This window comes from Alligator sinensis, unplaced genomic scaffold (assembly GCF_000455745.1).
Source record: "Alligator sinensis unplaced genomic scaffold, ASM45574v1 scaffold752_1, whole genome shotgun sequence".
Lineage (NCBI taxonomy): Eukaryota > Metazoa > Chordata > Crocodylia > Alligatoridae > Alligator > Alligator sinensis.
The window spans coordinates 684,415-699,252 of NW_005842000.1; the positions used below are offsets into that span (position 1 = coordinate 684,415).

A 14,838-nucleotide genomic window follows, 5' to 3' on the forward strand; every position below is an offset into this window, starting at 1 on the left:
ATCAGTGAATCAACCAGTGCTCAGGCGCTTTTGTAAGGTGCCTACCTGCCTCTTCCTGCATCTCAGGACCTTTGAAAATCTGATCCCTGACCCAAAAAATGACTTGTGTCATTTTTCTAAAAATTGGACTTAGGCTGTTAAGTTGATGGGGCACTTTGAAAAAGTTTAGCATTTGCATCAGTTGCATACTTCTCAGTTGCATCAGTTGCGTAATTCTCCAATAAACTGGCTTTCTGGCAAAATGAAGCTTACTATGTGCCCAACAACAAGAGACCCCCCCCCCCCCCCCCCCCTCTCACCCCCCCTGAACCCTTTGCCTTCCTAAATACATGTGAGCTATGCTAGGTTTTGCAACATGCTCCAATTAACCTCTCTGGACTAGGACAGAACAAGAGAGGAACAAAGTAAATTATAGAACTGATGACCATTTTTCAGAGGAAGCTGTGATAGCCACCCCTTCTTTTTTCTATCAGAGCACTTCCAGTTTAAGACCTGCCCTTGCACCATCATTCTTTTCCTGGTTTCTGCTTGCTTGCCAAGGAGAAAATGTACTGCTCTCTGATACCAGCTGTTACTTGTTACCCTCATCTCCTCTCTACAGTAGTTTTGCTATTTTGGTCACCGGGTAGAAGGGAGATCCAGTTCTGCCCATTCCTCACACCTCCTTCTCACTGTTTTAGGGAGAGAACGAGCAGGTAGTTTCTACTATTCAATTCAGCCAGAGATGTTGGGAGCCTGCAGATGGACATTAAGAAAAGGAGGCGGTTCTTTACCCTGTGGGCATACAAAACCGAAGCTGGGATTTTCCAAAGGAAAGCAGGTGCTCAAATTCAGTGGGCATCATGCATAGATACTGTGCAATATAGAAGATGCAGTTGTCGTAGGTTGGCAAGGGGCTCTAGCCTTCTCATGGCACGATATTCCCTTCAGGATCCCACAGGCACTCTCCCCTGTCATCCTGCAGCTGCTTAGGTGATAAATGTTTCCTTTATGAAATCCGAGTGTCCGATAAAAGACTTTGTTAGCCAGGGAAACGGAGGATAAACTGGGTCACCCAAAATGATAGTGCACCTGTCAATACCATTAACATCCCTAGCAGAAGAAATGGGTGAAAGCATACCACGTTCATTAAATAAAAGTGATGTGATTTCCTAACCATCCTGCCATCGCGAACCTTTTCCAACCTCTCTCCTCATTAACCGAGCTGAATGGGCTATGCTGATTGATAAGACTTGGAGCACAGTAGAGATGTGTCCTATTCAGTTTATGACTTCTGAGGTCTAGTGTGGGGAAAATGAATAGGAATATGAAGGTCACTGATTGCCCCCATGCCTTTCACGAACCCCTTGTATGCAAGGAAGTTTTAGATTACATGGAGGCAGCACCTTATCGGGAGCACACACCTCCATCACAACACCGATAACACTCCAGTTGCCCATACCAAGCTGGTGTCAGAGATAACGATGGAAGAAAAAGATTCACACACCCCACACACACACACACAGTCAAGGCACTTTGAATTACTCCGACTCATTTGCAACATTGGCGAACAGCTCTGGGAAAACTCCATACAAATCTCTAGAAAGGCGCCTGTTGAAATACTACAGCTATCCTTGGTCACCCCAGGCATGCAGCACAAACTTTTCCCAAAGACTGATCCATGTTTCATGGGCTCAGAAATGGTGCAGCATCAATGAAGTTGATGCAAAGAAACAGCCTCCAGAAGCAGGAGGTCCACGATCTCCTTCTCCTTATTGTGCTCCTGCTGGGGCTGCAGGTGAGATACCGGCTGGCACCCAAAAAGAGGTGGATCACAGGGAAAGAATCCGGGAATTTGTGAATGTCAGCCCAAGTCCCTATTGATTCCAGCTGGTTTTCACCATATATCAGATAACATACTGTGGGAAAAATCCCTTAAGGCACAGAGGCCTTGAAGCATGCCATACTGACTCATAAGGCAGCTGCTAGGTGGGCACAGTGAGAGCACACCATCCAATGCACAACTGTCGGTGTCCTGCAGCTGAATGCAAACCCTACCACCTTTTTTTGGCAAATAGATGCTAAATCTTTTAGCTTCCTTTGAAAACCCCCCAACTAGCCAGGCCTTACCTTAATTGTTCACTCCTACTTCTGTCCCAGCATAAAGTTGGTGTGGTCAGGATAGCAATGTTTTGAAGGGATGTGGCCACAATTGTGTTTCTTTTCATTCCACAGTGGGAAGCTCTAATATCCTGGCACCCCCCACCCCCTTTTTTATTATTTCTCATTCTGTAACCTGGAGATATAAATGACCAGTTAGCCTCCCTTGCAGGTGTGTGCTGCACATGAATGCACTGAAGCTTGTAAAATGCTTTGAAGACACAAGGTGCTACAGGAAACATGATTAAATTCGCTGGATTATATTTTAATACCTCAAAAAAAATCCCTAATTGAAGAAATAAATCCAGGGGAGAAAAATATTGAAACATGAAATGATTTTTCTTATTAAGGGCTAAACAGGTTTTTGGTTTTTTTTTTAAATTACCTTTAGATAAAAAGATACGTTGGAAATTAGTTGTTAAAAATAGATGTTGAGGCACCTCACTTACATGAACTGGCCTTAGTTAGGATCTTGTCATGGCTCCTCTATGGCCATGTGCGGGAAGTCTCCATGAACTGAACTTCAGTGTAGGGAGATTGTCTAATACTTCCCTGCCGGTGAGAAAACAGGGGTAGACTGAAGAGCTGTGGCCCCATCCGTCCTACTTGCGGTATAGAGTAGCTGACCAGGTGCACAGTCTTGCAAGAAGTAGCTTGCAAGGGGTTGTCCATTCTTTCCTCGGCACAGGCTGTAAAGCAGCAAGCAGCCTAAGCAATGCAAGTATTTGCAGTGTTCAAGGGAACAAGACCTGGCACCAGGTCAGGAACTCTGTCACGTCAGCAGACACAGGACACTGGTGGAATATAAAGTGGTCCCCTTTACGATGCAAGCCTAGGAGATCCATTTGGCTTTTATTTTCTGACAAGCCCTGGGAAACCACCTCGCAAAGACACTGCACTTATTCTGCTGTCCCTTAACTACTCCTGCAAGGCCTACCATTTGCATTTCCTGCAAACTTCCAGCTTCAATTTGGGAACGCTGGAAAGAGACTCAGCTCTGGCTGGTTCCCCTCTCCGTGCTAAGGGGAGGTAATTATCTCTGCATTCCTGGAGGAACGGTACAATAAATATGGCTGTCATTTTTCATTACTGCACAGTGAACAAAGAGAACAAAGGGAACAAAAGAAAGTGTGGTTCTGCAAACCTGTGCATGTGTGTATGGATGTGCATGTGACACAGAGGAGAGGTTTTTTTATTATAATTATTTACTATTAATTGTAAGGACTGAGGGGATATCTAAACATTTCATCAGAATTCACAAACAATTAAAAATCATTCAGTAGGCAAATCTTCTTCTTGTCCCATCAGAAAGCTTGTTGGGCCAGAATGCAAATGATTTGCTGAAGCATATTTTTGCATGGCTCCTGGATGCTTTGCTGACTAAACTGATAGATCCTTTTATTGTAAAAACTCATATTAAAAATATATGACCTGTACAAACATGGCATGATTGTAAAATTACCTACTAATCACTCCAATGATAGTCTGTACTGACCTGTCCAACAATCATTGTAAAGTGAGACTGCCTAAGTTAAGTTAAAAGTCCCTGTTGGAGACTCTATATGTATAGAAACAAGAAACTCCAGAAAAGACTCTAAAATATGCATCTGGTACGTGGTAATCACATGGACAAATGATTTGGTGAGCCTTGAGAATTGGATGCTCAGGGCACGGACAAATGAACCAACCATAAGGAGTTAAAAGGAGGCAGGGACTTATCACGTGTGAGCTGTTCCCTGGTAGCTACCCATGTTGTGCCAGGCCGCAGAGAGAATTCAGCCCTCAGTGCAACAGGGAGAAACTCCTGTGATTTCACTTCCACTCACTGCAGGGCCAGGATGGGCACACACGGCGCTTGTACACATGTACCAGGCAGTTACTGGGGCACAGCTGATGTGCACGCTAAGCCTCTGCTCCCAGGAACCTTGCTGTAACTTTTGTTTGCTTGCCGATACCTTCAGTAACACGGAGACCCACTTTGGGGAAGTCTAGCCTGCAAGCCAAGCGTGGCATTAAAAACAGCTGGCTCAGGTACCAGTAATGGCACAGCTGCAGGAAGCATGGTGGAGATGGGGTGAGCCTTCTCATAGACCCGCGCTCTGATTCTCAGCATCTACAGCATCCACTCTGAGAGGTAAAGTCTAAGTTAGAATAAACCTCAGGCTGATTTAAGTACCCTATGGACGGATCAGGCTCCTGTACAGATTTCAAAATACAGAGGCCACATCTACACGAGACACTGACTGCGCAGTAACAACTGTCATACATTTAGTACTTGCATAACTAAATGACTGTGCAGTAACTGGCATTACTGCGTAGTAGCATCCCTGCAAGGCTTCCAGGTAACGGTGACTGAGCAGTACCTCATTACTGCTGCACACTAGTAACGAGCTACTGTCTTATGTAGCAGCAGCCACATAGCACAAAGGTGGTTTAAAGCTCCTTTGATCCCATCCTTGGTGCAACCACACAGAGAGACGTAATGGAAAGCAGCAAAAGGTGTTTTCCAAACCACACAACATTTCCCTAGAAAAATGGGTCTTTTCTTCTTGGTCTCCTGCTCCCTCTTCTCCCATCCCATCTCAGCCCCTTCACTCTGAAGCAGCACCTTCTTGCTGGTAGCCGCAATGGCATCAACTGAGTAGGAGTGCAAAGCATCGGTATCATTTGTGAGAACAATTCATTTAGGGGAACTTGTTCTGCCGGTAATATTAGAGTCCAAATGTTCCCATGCAAAGGCAGAGGAGCTCACAATTCAATTTACATTGTGAATTCCAAAGAGCGCATTAAGCAAATCGGCGCGGATGGCTGCAAGCTATTCTTATTTAAAGCAGACTAGAAACAACTGCAGCCCCACATCTGCACAGCTCTGCCAGACAACCAGAACCTCTGGCTGTTTTCTTTCTTGGGTTCTGCTATTTTTTTCTGACCCTGACAAAACTGATGGGTCATTCCCTTTATTCCCATCAAAAGGCCCTTATGCGATGGCCAAGTTCTTTGTAGAAGGTCTTTCTGAACAGAAAGAAAATCAAGATGGGCCAGGTCTCACCAAAGGGGAGAAGGGCATCTTGTGGGCCTGGTGTTATTTGTAATAATGACAGTAATGTGTCTTTGGTCCAACACCTCTTGTGTATTCGACATGAAGTGTGGTACTGAATAGCTCTCGCAAGAGGGCTCTGGCCTGACTCCCAGCTAATGGATTTGGGCCCAGATTTCCAAGCGTATCTTTGGCACGTAGTGGGATTTTCAAAAGCACCTAAGCAGATTAGATGTCCAATTGCTCTTGTTTTCACTACGTTAGGTAGCAGTGCAGCATTCGCCAGGTCTCATGAGCTGCCTCTGTTGGCTGGAGAGAAAAAGATATTGGAAATCAACACTCAGGTGCACAAAATGTACTACCACTGAGAGAGCCGGCTGCACGGCCGTGTGTGCAAAAAGGTAATTAGGCAGGCCTATGAACACAAGTTCACATGTAAACTAAACACCCTGCACCTTTTTGTGCCTCATTGGTGTAAAATTCAAGGCCTGGGTTTTTAAATAGTTGTGCAGTGGAGTTACGTGGTATTTGTGTTTTGTTTGGAAAATATTTCTGACCAAAACTCCAAAACTGCAAGTAGGTTAACATTGGTTGGATCCAAAAGTGTTTGAGAAAATGTTCCTTGCAAAGCTAATTTTCCTTTGTAAAAATATACCCCACTGAGTTCCATATGGTCCCCATGTTACTGTAAATTAAACTGGTCTACCATGTTTTTCTGGACCTGAATTAATAGTGACTAGTTTGACACAAACTACTTAGTTTACCTAGGTAGGGTATTACTTTCTTATCTCACTACATTAATTGATTCTACATCACTTAATAGCTCAATAGCTTATCAGGTTACTTCACTCACTAGACAAGCTAAATGTCTGGAGGCAATTAGAGTGTCATTCTCCGTAATAACAAGTTTCTTTGAGAAGTTGCTGATGAGGTTCTTTATTACAGAGATTATAAAATGGATCTTCATACTGTTATAAATATAGGTACAAATTGAAATTACTTATCAGGAGCAAAGGAGTGCTACTTTCCTAGCAACCAGGCAGATTTTAGGCTCACTTCAGGAGCTGCTGCTTTCCCTCTCCCCCAATGCAACGCTTTTTTTTGTCCCTTCCCACGACCTGCGTCCAATTTTCTGTCAGTCAAAGGTGATCTATGACCACGGAGATCCTGCGACAAAGTCCCTTGCAGTTTGCCGTTTTCAACGTTCAGTTCATTTAGAGGATTTTACCTTGGGGGCACCAGGGCTCAACATCACAGTTTAATTATTGCTGCTCTTCCTCCTGATCGCCCCTTGCATAATAAGTGCGAAGTCGGGAAATAAATACTTTCCCTTCAATTTTGCATGTGCCGACAGCCAGCTGAGCGTTAGTGGGTTTTTACGGTTCCTGTTCTTCCGCTCACCAGGGACCTGAGCCTGCAGAGGAAGTATGAGATCTGGCTCCAAATGAACAACTGTGTTTTCTGTCTCCTTCCTCTGCACCACCCAGTCTCTACACACCTACCTGGGTCCAATTCTCATTGGCATAACTGCACCCCTTTGGCCCAAATAGCCCTCGAATCTTGGAGAGGACCCCCTTTTCACTTGGGGATAATTAATCCGAGCAACGCTGAACCAAAAGGTGAACCTGACTTGCTTATGACTCAATCGGGTTTGAACAGTAAGGACTCTGCTTTCCTTGAATAAACTGACTGTATTTACAGCGAACTGGACGGTGTTTTAATTTGCTCTCTAAACTTTGCGGTGATGAGATCTAAGAGATTATATTAAATATTAGGGGGAAATGTCATACTTACATAACGTAGAGGGGGGAAACAGTACAAATAAAACAGTTGCTTGCTAAAATATAAGCCTACCAGGGATCTAGAGCCACTGAACAAAAGTTTGCTAATCCTAGTCTACACCCATTCATGGACTGTGGGGAGAAATAGGAATGTGAACCATGGGCTTTGCCTTCTGGCATCTTTTGAAAACACTTTCTCACTGCAAAGCTTGCACCTTGCAAATAGGACAGTTGGGAGCCTTAAAAACTGCCAGAGAAGCACAAAAGCAGCTCAGTTTCTCCCCCCGGTTCTGCTCCGACTTGTCTGTTCCTCTCCTCACTGCCCCTTAAAATCAATGTTTTAAGGATAAAATTGGCATTTCAGACTTTGCTGCTGGCGTTGCCTTTTCCTAAATTTATGGAGACTGATTCTAAACTCAAATCAATGCAAACTCCTGGAAATAAAGTGATTTATATCAGCTAGGGCTTTGACCCGTAGAACTTAAGATCTCAGCAGCCGCATCCGAACCCCTTAAATCAGCCATCCCTTTATCATCACGGATCATTGTTAATGCTACATGTATTTCAGTGGAGGTCAGTGATGAGGCCCACTGTACTCGGTGCTGTACAAATGCTTTTTTAAAAAAGAAAGTTCCCATGCTGAAGAACATAGCACATGACCGTAACTGTCCTAAGAGACAGGAGCTGTTTCATACTGAAACAATTATCTAAAACCCCAGCGTGACATACGGTGCGACTCTGGAGCCACAACACAGCCATCAGCAATGCAGATCTGAAAGGAAAGATGTTAATTTTCAGCGTGTTTCACAGCCTGGGCTGGGTGCGAAGCGCCTCTCCCCGCGTGAACTTTCTGAACGCTGTGCCGTGCAAAACGGGGGCTGCTTTCTCCTCCAACACTCTCAGCTGCCTTCTTCAAGGTCCTTAGCAAATATGTCATTAGCAAAATAAATCGTGGGGACTAATCTTAATCCCATGCATATCAATGGGAAGTTTGATTTTCCCAGTGGCAGAGTTGGACCCAGCAGGAACATAGTGCATCGATGAGCAGGAGGGGAAGGCCGGATCTCCGTCGGTGCACAGGTGTCCGCTCTGCTCCCCAGATCCTCGTGACAGCAGGGATGGCAGTCACCCTGCACTAGGTTGGTCATATATCCATATTCATGGCATATGGCTTTAAGCCACCCTTTGCAGTCCTGATCCTGGAGCTGACCAGGAGCCTATTTCACCTTTGGCACAGCACTCCCTATGAAACCACTCTGCTGGCAGAGGATCTCTGAAGTGGAGATCTCTCCACCCTGTCACCTGGGTGCAAAGCAGTGGGGCAACAAGTAGGTGCATATTAAAGCCATCCGTGATAGCTTTGCATCACCTAGGAATTGCTCTGGGCCAACAAAATTAACTTCTAGGTGCAATATTTCATGCATGTATCTGGGATTTTGCGCTGCTTAAGTGCAAAGGAATCAGATGTGAAGGAAGACATCAAATACATCCTCCATAAATATCGAAGGGGTAAGCACCAGGGAGGAAGACTCTGAGATTGTTATAAATTGAAGGCAAAAATATCATGCATGTGTAATCCACAGTCATTGCTTTTGTTTCCTTGGTTTGTTCAAAGATGCCTTTGAGGAAATTAAGATTCACGAGTCCAAGTTGCTGCAAGGGAACAACGTAGCATTTACATTTTTTTCCCCCTGGAAAACATGGGAACCCCAGACCAGCCATCCTAGGAGGCTCCAGGGCCATTCCCTGAGGATCACAGCTCAGCTGTAGCCGTGTATCACAGGAGAAGTGGCTCTAGCTTCATGGGAGCTACTTCCATGCTTATGGACACAAGCCAAGACCTGCTTTGCCACTTTGAAATGTTAGTGTTGGGCAATAAAGTATGGTTTTTTTGGAAAACTACATTTTGAAAAAGCTTTTCATTTCTGGAAAATCAAAGAAGCATTTTAACAACATTGAATTTTGTTTTGAACAAAAAATGCAAAATTCTGTTTCTGCAGTTCCAACTTTTGGCATTTTCTTGTTCCAAGACATTTTTTTAAATATTTTTTGTATTTTCCTTCTGATCCTGAAATAAAAGTCATTTAAAAGGTCTACATGTTGTGGAGCAGAAACGTAGTGGAAAGCGTTCCCTACTGATCTCCGCTTGTTAGTCTTTAGTTTGTCACAAGCCTTTCACCTAAGGAGCAGAGTAGGAGCTGACTGGTTGGGGAATTTTGGGAATAAGGGACAAAGTTTTAAAGTCATTTATCCTACTCCAGTTTATACCAGCACTTGTAAAACTCCAGGAGTGCGTATCCATTTTAAAATTAGAGACCACATAAAATATTTAAAACATCGGCGTGAGCTCCTATTGACTCTCTTTATGGTTCAAAGTGTCCCTGGCAGGTGACACTACAGAATGATGCACTCCTGAGATCTCCAGTGACTTGGAGTGGGTCTGAATGATTTTGTGAATCCTAAAAAAAAATGTCTAAAAATGCAGAAAAGTTTCTTTGGGTAAATCTGATATATTTTATTAGACCAACTCAATAACAAAACATATCAGATTTACCCAAGGACCCCTGTCTGCCTAGGTCCGTAGACCAACACGGCTACAACCGTTAAAAATGCAAAAACTCATTTGTGGATAATCAGTGGGGCTACTTGTGTAAGTAAGCACCAGTGTGATGCAGATTGCCCAGCTCAGCTCGCTGGATTTACCGAGTGCTCCTCGTACCCCGGCTGTTTAAGGTAGTCAGTGATTTTCCGAGAGCAAACAAAACCCCATTGCAGTTCCCCCTTAACTAGCACACCGGATCCAAGGCTACTTGATATTCACCAACAAGAGATGTCAGCCACCTTGGAACAATTAGTCTAAAATATTTATCAGAAATAAGTGTTATTTTTTTGTCCAAGTTTTTGAAGTTATGAGGCCTCAGATGGGATTAATGGAAATTTTAATTAAGATATGGAAATAAGCTTCTCTCCCCCGTCTTTCCGAGACTGCGGGGAGTTAACGGTATCCTCAACAGTGCGTCTCAACCTGCTTGAGGAACTATTTACAGGATTACTTTGTTTTTAAAGTTCTCCCTGCCTACCTTGCCCTTCTCTTGCTGCCCAGATGGGCGATGTGGGCACCCTGAGCAGGGAGGGAAAGTTGCCCTACGCCCATGGGGGCGTCTGAGAAGGCTCGTGATGGAGCTCCTAACAGCTCTCCTGCCTTCCCCATAACCACTGGGATTACTAGAAATGAGGAATGCTATTGAGGGGTGGTGTTTATAGGGAAGGGAAGAAGACTGACATCCTTTTATCCTTTTTCAGACAAGCACCCAGACAGTCTCACTGATTGGCCCGGACCCATGGATAAGGGAAAGACAAATATAAACAACTGAATGGCAGAATCCCTCTTTGCTCTACGGAAACAAACCCGATAACTGTCATGAGGATGAGGGAGAATCAGGCTAAAGATCATACTCCCTGGGGAGCCTTCCTCTTACATATTTCTCCAGGCTTGCCACTCTCTAGATGGGATCTGACCAAGTCTGATTAAAGGCAGAAATGAGACATCTGATTATTTGTGGCCTTGTTTTCAGTGAGGACTTACCCTTGGGTCCATTCACAATGGAGATGCTCCAGGGCAACCCCCTGGCAGAGATGCAAAGTGTTTCTCAAAACTGGGGTACACCGCACCAATGCAAACGGTGCTTTATTGGAAGTCTGCCCCACGTACACTGCGTGCTGGCAAGTCACGGCTGGAATCAGGGCAATGCATGTTGTACATGGGGCTTACGTTTCCTTTTATCTTACCTGTGTGTCAGTGATACAGAGAAAAGCTCTTCCAGAGGAATGCATGGCTCATGCTAAAAGTCCCACGTTGGACATGTGCCCCAGTTCAGCAGCTACATGGGGAAACTGGGGACTTAACCCCAGGTCAGCCTTTTTCATTTGCAGTGTGCAGACAGGCCATAAACCTATGACTGGGAGCGCATGATCACTCTACGCATGCTCCGTTTCTAATACTCTTCCCCAAAGGAATCCAGTTCACACCACGGTGGGAAATAGGAGACTGGATTACATGGACCCATGGTCTGAGCCCATAGGGCCCTGTTTTTATGTTCTTCTAATACCACCGGCCTATAGGGGCTTCATCAGGAGCAAAGCAAAAGAAACAGCACCCTTCAAAGTACAGTCCACCCAAGCAAGATACAGAAATGAGATATCACTCACCGTATCGTGCCAAGGTTCAACACCTGTTCTGCTTGGATCCAAGGGTGCCTGCCTTCTTTCTAGAGCCACTGGGACGTGTTTACCATTGCTCTCCTTTCCCTGGGGCATACTCCAACACATCTGAAAATAAAACACAAAGTCATCCCTGCATTATTTCTGTGAGCTGGGATTTGTTCCCCTCTCCCAGCCATCTGCTGGAGTAAGCCACTGGTGCCACTTCTCTCTCCATCCTCATTCCTGTAGAGGATCTCAGATGTCACCAGTTAATAGACTCTATGGTTAGAGTGGGATTTTAAAATCACTTTCTATTTCCACAGCATCTTCCATCTGACGTCTTCAAAGCCCTTTGTAAATGCTATTTAATGATGCCCCGCAACCTTGTCCTCCCAGCAAAGTACAGAGCACCAGGTAAAGCAGGGCTTGAACTGGGGGAGAGGGGGGTTAGCAGGACAGTATACAGAGCTGCCTGGAGCTGCCATCTTGTGCCACGGGATCTCAATTTTCATTAAAACACAGAAGCCCTCATAAGTGCGAAAAGGGCATGCACACATTAAATACATCACCACATTTAATGTGTAAAACCACACACTAAATACGTGTCACCAAAACCTACTAGAAGTGTATGTTGTCTCATTCTGGCATCTCAAGTGACAATTTGGGGTGAAGTCTTAGCATTGCACTGTCCTTATGGAACTTCCCTTTAGGGTCTTGCATTAAAGAGGTATTCTTGAAAGAATACCATTTTTTTATGCCTTTTTTTCCCCATTCAGCTCCTGTATTTTCATTTGAGAGATGAGGGAAACAGAGGTGCAGGAAAGCCCATGTTTTCTAACCTGGGGGTGCCTCTTTTCCGAGGGACCTGACTTTGGAGTGATAGGGCCTGATGTTCAAAGGGGATGACCATGTGTGTCTCCAGCTGAACTCAAGAGGGACTGCAGTTTTAAAAGAACATTTTAGTTTTCATGACCAAAAAGCTGAATGTTATGAAAGAAAGTTGGACTATTATTATAAACTCTCAAAGGTTATATTTAATTTTTTCTGCATTTGAAAAATATACCCTATTTTTTAAGAAAACTCTCCTGATATAAACTTTGAAACCAGCAGAAACATTTGAAATGTGTGGCATGCAATATATTTCATACGAGGACCACAAAGCATTAATTAAATATTGAAACCCGAAGGTGAACACACTAAGCACCACTGTACCCATACCCATCCTACTGGGAAATGGAGACAAAAAAAGGGGTATTAATCACTCGTCTAGGGTCACAGTTAAGTCATGGGCAATGCTCAGAATGAGGAAGTCCTGCTCTTTCTTGGACTCCATTCTATCATATTAGGAGCAAAGAAAAAAGAAAAATAAAAGTCAAAGGAATTGATGTATTATGAATGCCCAGATGTTCTTGACATTGAGGTCGTAGGTCAGATCTGAGATCCTATTTCAAATCTAGAGAAAATTACCTTTCCTATGACTTATGGTGTGACCTTCAACTCCTAATAGTCTAGGAGCAGTTCATTTCTGAGCATTCGTATCGTCCATTCTGCATTCAGAATCTCTAAATCATCTCTATAATTTACCTCCTACTCTCCAATTACAAACTTTATTTTTCTGCCATTTCTTCCTTTCTATCAGTCCCAGACTGGCACCTGCTTCTAAAAAACACACCAAAAATCCCAAAGCATAAAACTGATATTTAATGCAAGACCTGGATATAGCTGATGATTACAACTTGTGTATTTTGTACAAAGATGGGCAGGCAGGCTTCAGAAATCTGGAAAGCATTAAGCAGAGATGATTTTAAGGGAATCTCAACCAAATTAAACTTTTTCAAGTAAAGCCCACCAGGGGATAACAAAAATTAGGGCTGGATTTACTAAAAATGAAGGACTCCAGTGATTAAAAACTGGTCTGCTACAAAATCCCAAACTGTATTTGATTGTGAGACAGCACCAATCCACGAGAGCGGAGCTTTAATAAATCCTGTTGCTAATTACAAATATCTCATATTATCTCAATTCATGCAATAGGGATGGAACTGTTTAATGACAATTTACTACTGCTTATGCACAGATTCATACATATTTTCTTTTTTGCCAATCGGGTCTTCCAAATAGAGAAATGATAATCGTTATCGGAGCTCTTGACTTATAGCCTGACTTAATTGCAATCTAAGTCAGCTTCTAATCGGTACAGATCAGGGTCATGCAATTTGGAGTTTAATTTGAACCCCTTGTGAACACATACATAGAAGCTAGTCATTTGTGTGTTTAGCATTTCAAACTTATCTTTCTTTGGGAAACTAACGGAAAATTATCTCTCTGGCTGTCCCCCAATTGCATACATAGCATCTGCCTGTTGTAGTACTGCAGCCTTCTGCAGCGATGTGATTTTCTGCAAAGCCATGCTGGAGGTTATAAACAGCACAACCACCCTCAAGGAAGAAAACCAGGATTTGCCAGGGGGGTGCAGAAATTTAAAACTCCATCGTGTGCTTTCTAGATGATATTTGCAAAGCTGTAAGAGATCTGGGTACCCGGTTCCCATTAAAATGGGATTCTCCATGAGAATCGAATGTAGATGGTCAAACTCTCACATACTAGGAACCCTTGCTCCTTGCAGGAAATCTAGGCGTACACCCCATCCATATAACTATACAGGAAGAGCACAGTGATTGTGACCTCTTATCACTTTATGAACCCTTTTGTGACTGTGCCCTCTATGGCTCTGAAAATCTCAGACTATATGAAAATCTCAGCCTATATGTCATCATAGTTCTGCTGAGGGATGGCCAGAAACACCCATTCAGATGAAGTAAAAAAAAAAATCCTCCTCCAAAATAAAAATGGAACTATTTTTGAGGTTCAAAAGATTTTGCTCATCTGCTCTTCCCAGATAGTTTGTATTTTTTGAAGCTTCTGTACATCTTGGTTCCAGCTGGATACCAAAGCACTGAAATACCTTCCCATCTGGAGAACGTAGCTAAGTAAATGTAAGGCGGAAGACTAATAAGTGGACATCACTAACCTGTCTATAGGACTATTCTCAGGGAATTAGCTCAAGATAGCTCCTGCTGTTGCAGAGTGAGTCATGCATACCAGACTCATAGAAAATGTATATTCCTTCACTTATTTTCTTTCCTAACATCATAAAATAAAAAACACGAGGCTTTGCAAATGAATATGTGGAGATCTAATGTGTCCCCACATACATGATCAAGCTCATTTCCTTACCAAGGGTTTTACAATACATTGACGATGAGAGGTGAGATGTTCAAACCAATCCCCGTGATCTGACCACCTCCCAGACCTAGAGGGATTTTTGAAACTCAGATCTGGATTTTAGTATTGTGACTCAACTCTGTCTGGCCTATATCCTGGTCTTTTTTTCCATTTTGCCGTGAGCCCATGTCTGATTTTGGAAAGTAGACCTTTCAAAGACACTGAAGTTTTAAAAATATAGAGTACAAGTCTCTTCTTCCCATTGCATGGGATTCCTAAACAAGATGAATAATGGAGTCAAAATCCACTTTGCAGATGCAAGAGGAGAATTTTGCAAGAAATGGGTTGGCCTAGGTTGGATTTACACTTCTTTGATCATTGACTATGCTGATCTTGCAAGCTTCGGGCTTCCTTTTCTGCTGCACCCAGACAAAGTGTCAGCAGAGTCGAACT

General features: G+C 43.5%; 1 long non-coding RNA gene across 2 annotated transcripts in view; it reads right to left on the bottom strand.

Annotated features, from left to right (window-relative positions):
* LOC102373383 overlaps nt 1-14,838 on the bottom strand; it is a 176,620-nt gene that overhangs the window by 53,680 nt on the left and 108,102 nt on the right. Inside the window, exons 3-4 of one of the 2 annotated variants that reach the window (XR_323592.1) lie at nt 11,167-11,286; nt 5,141-5,485 (exon numbers count right to left, since the gene is read on the bottom strand). This is a non-coding gene — a long non-coding RNA (uncharacterized LOC102373383). Of the gene's footprint in view, nt 1-5,140; nt 5,486-11,166; nt 11,287-14,838 lie in introns of those variants that run through there. The other variant, XR_003093580.1, reaches the window with a different exon arrangement.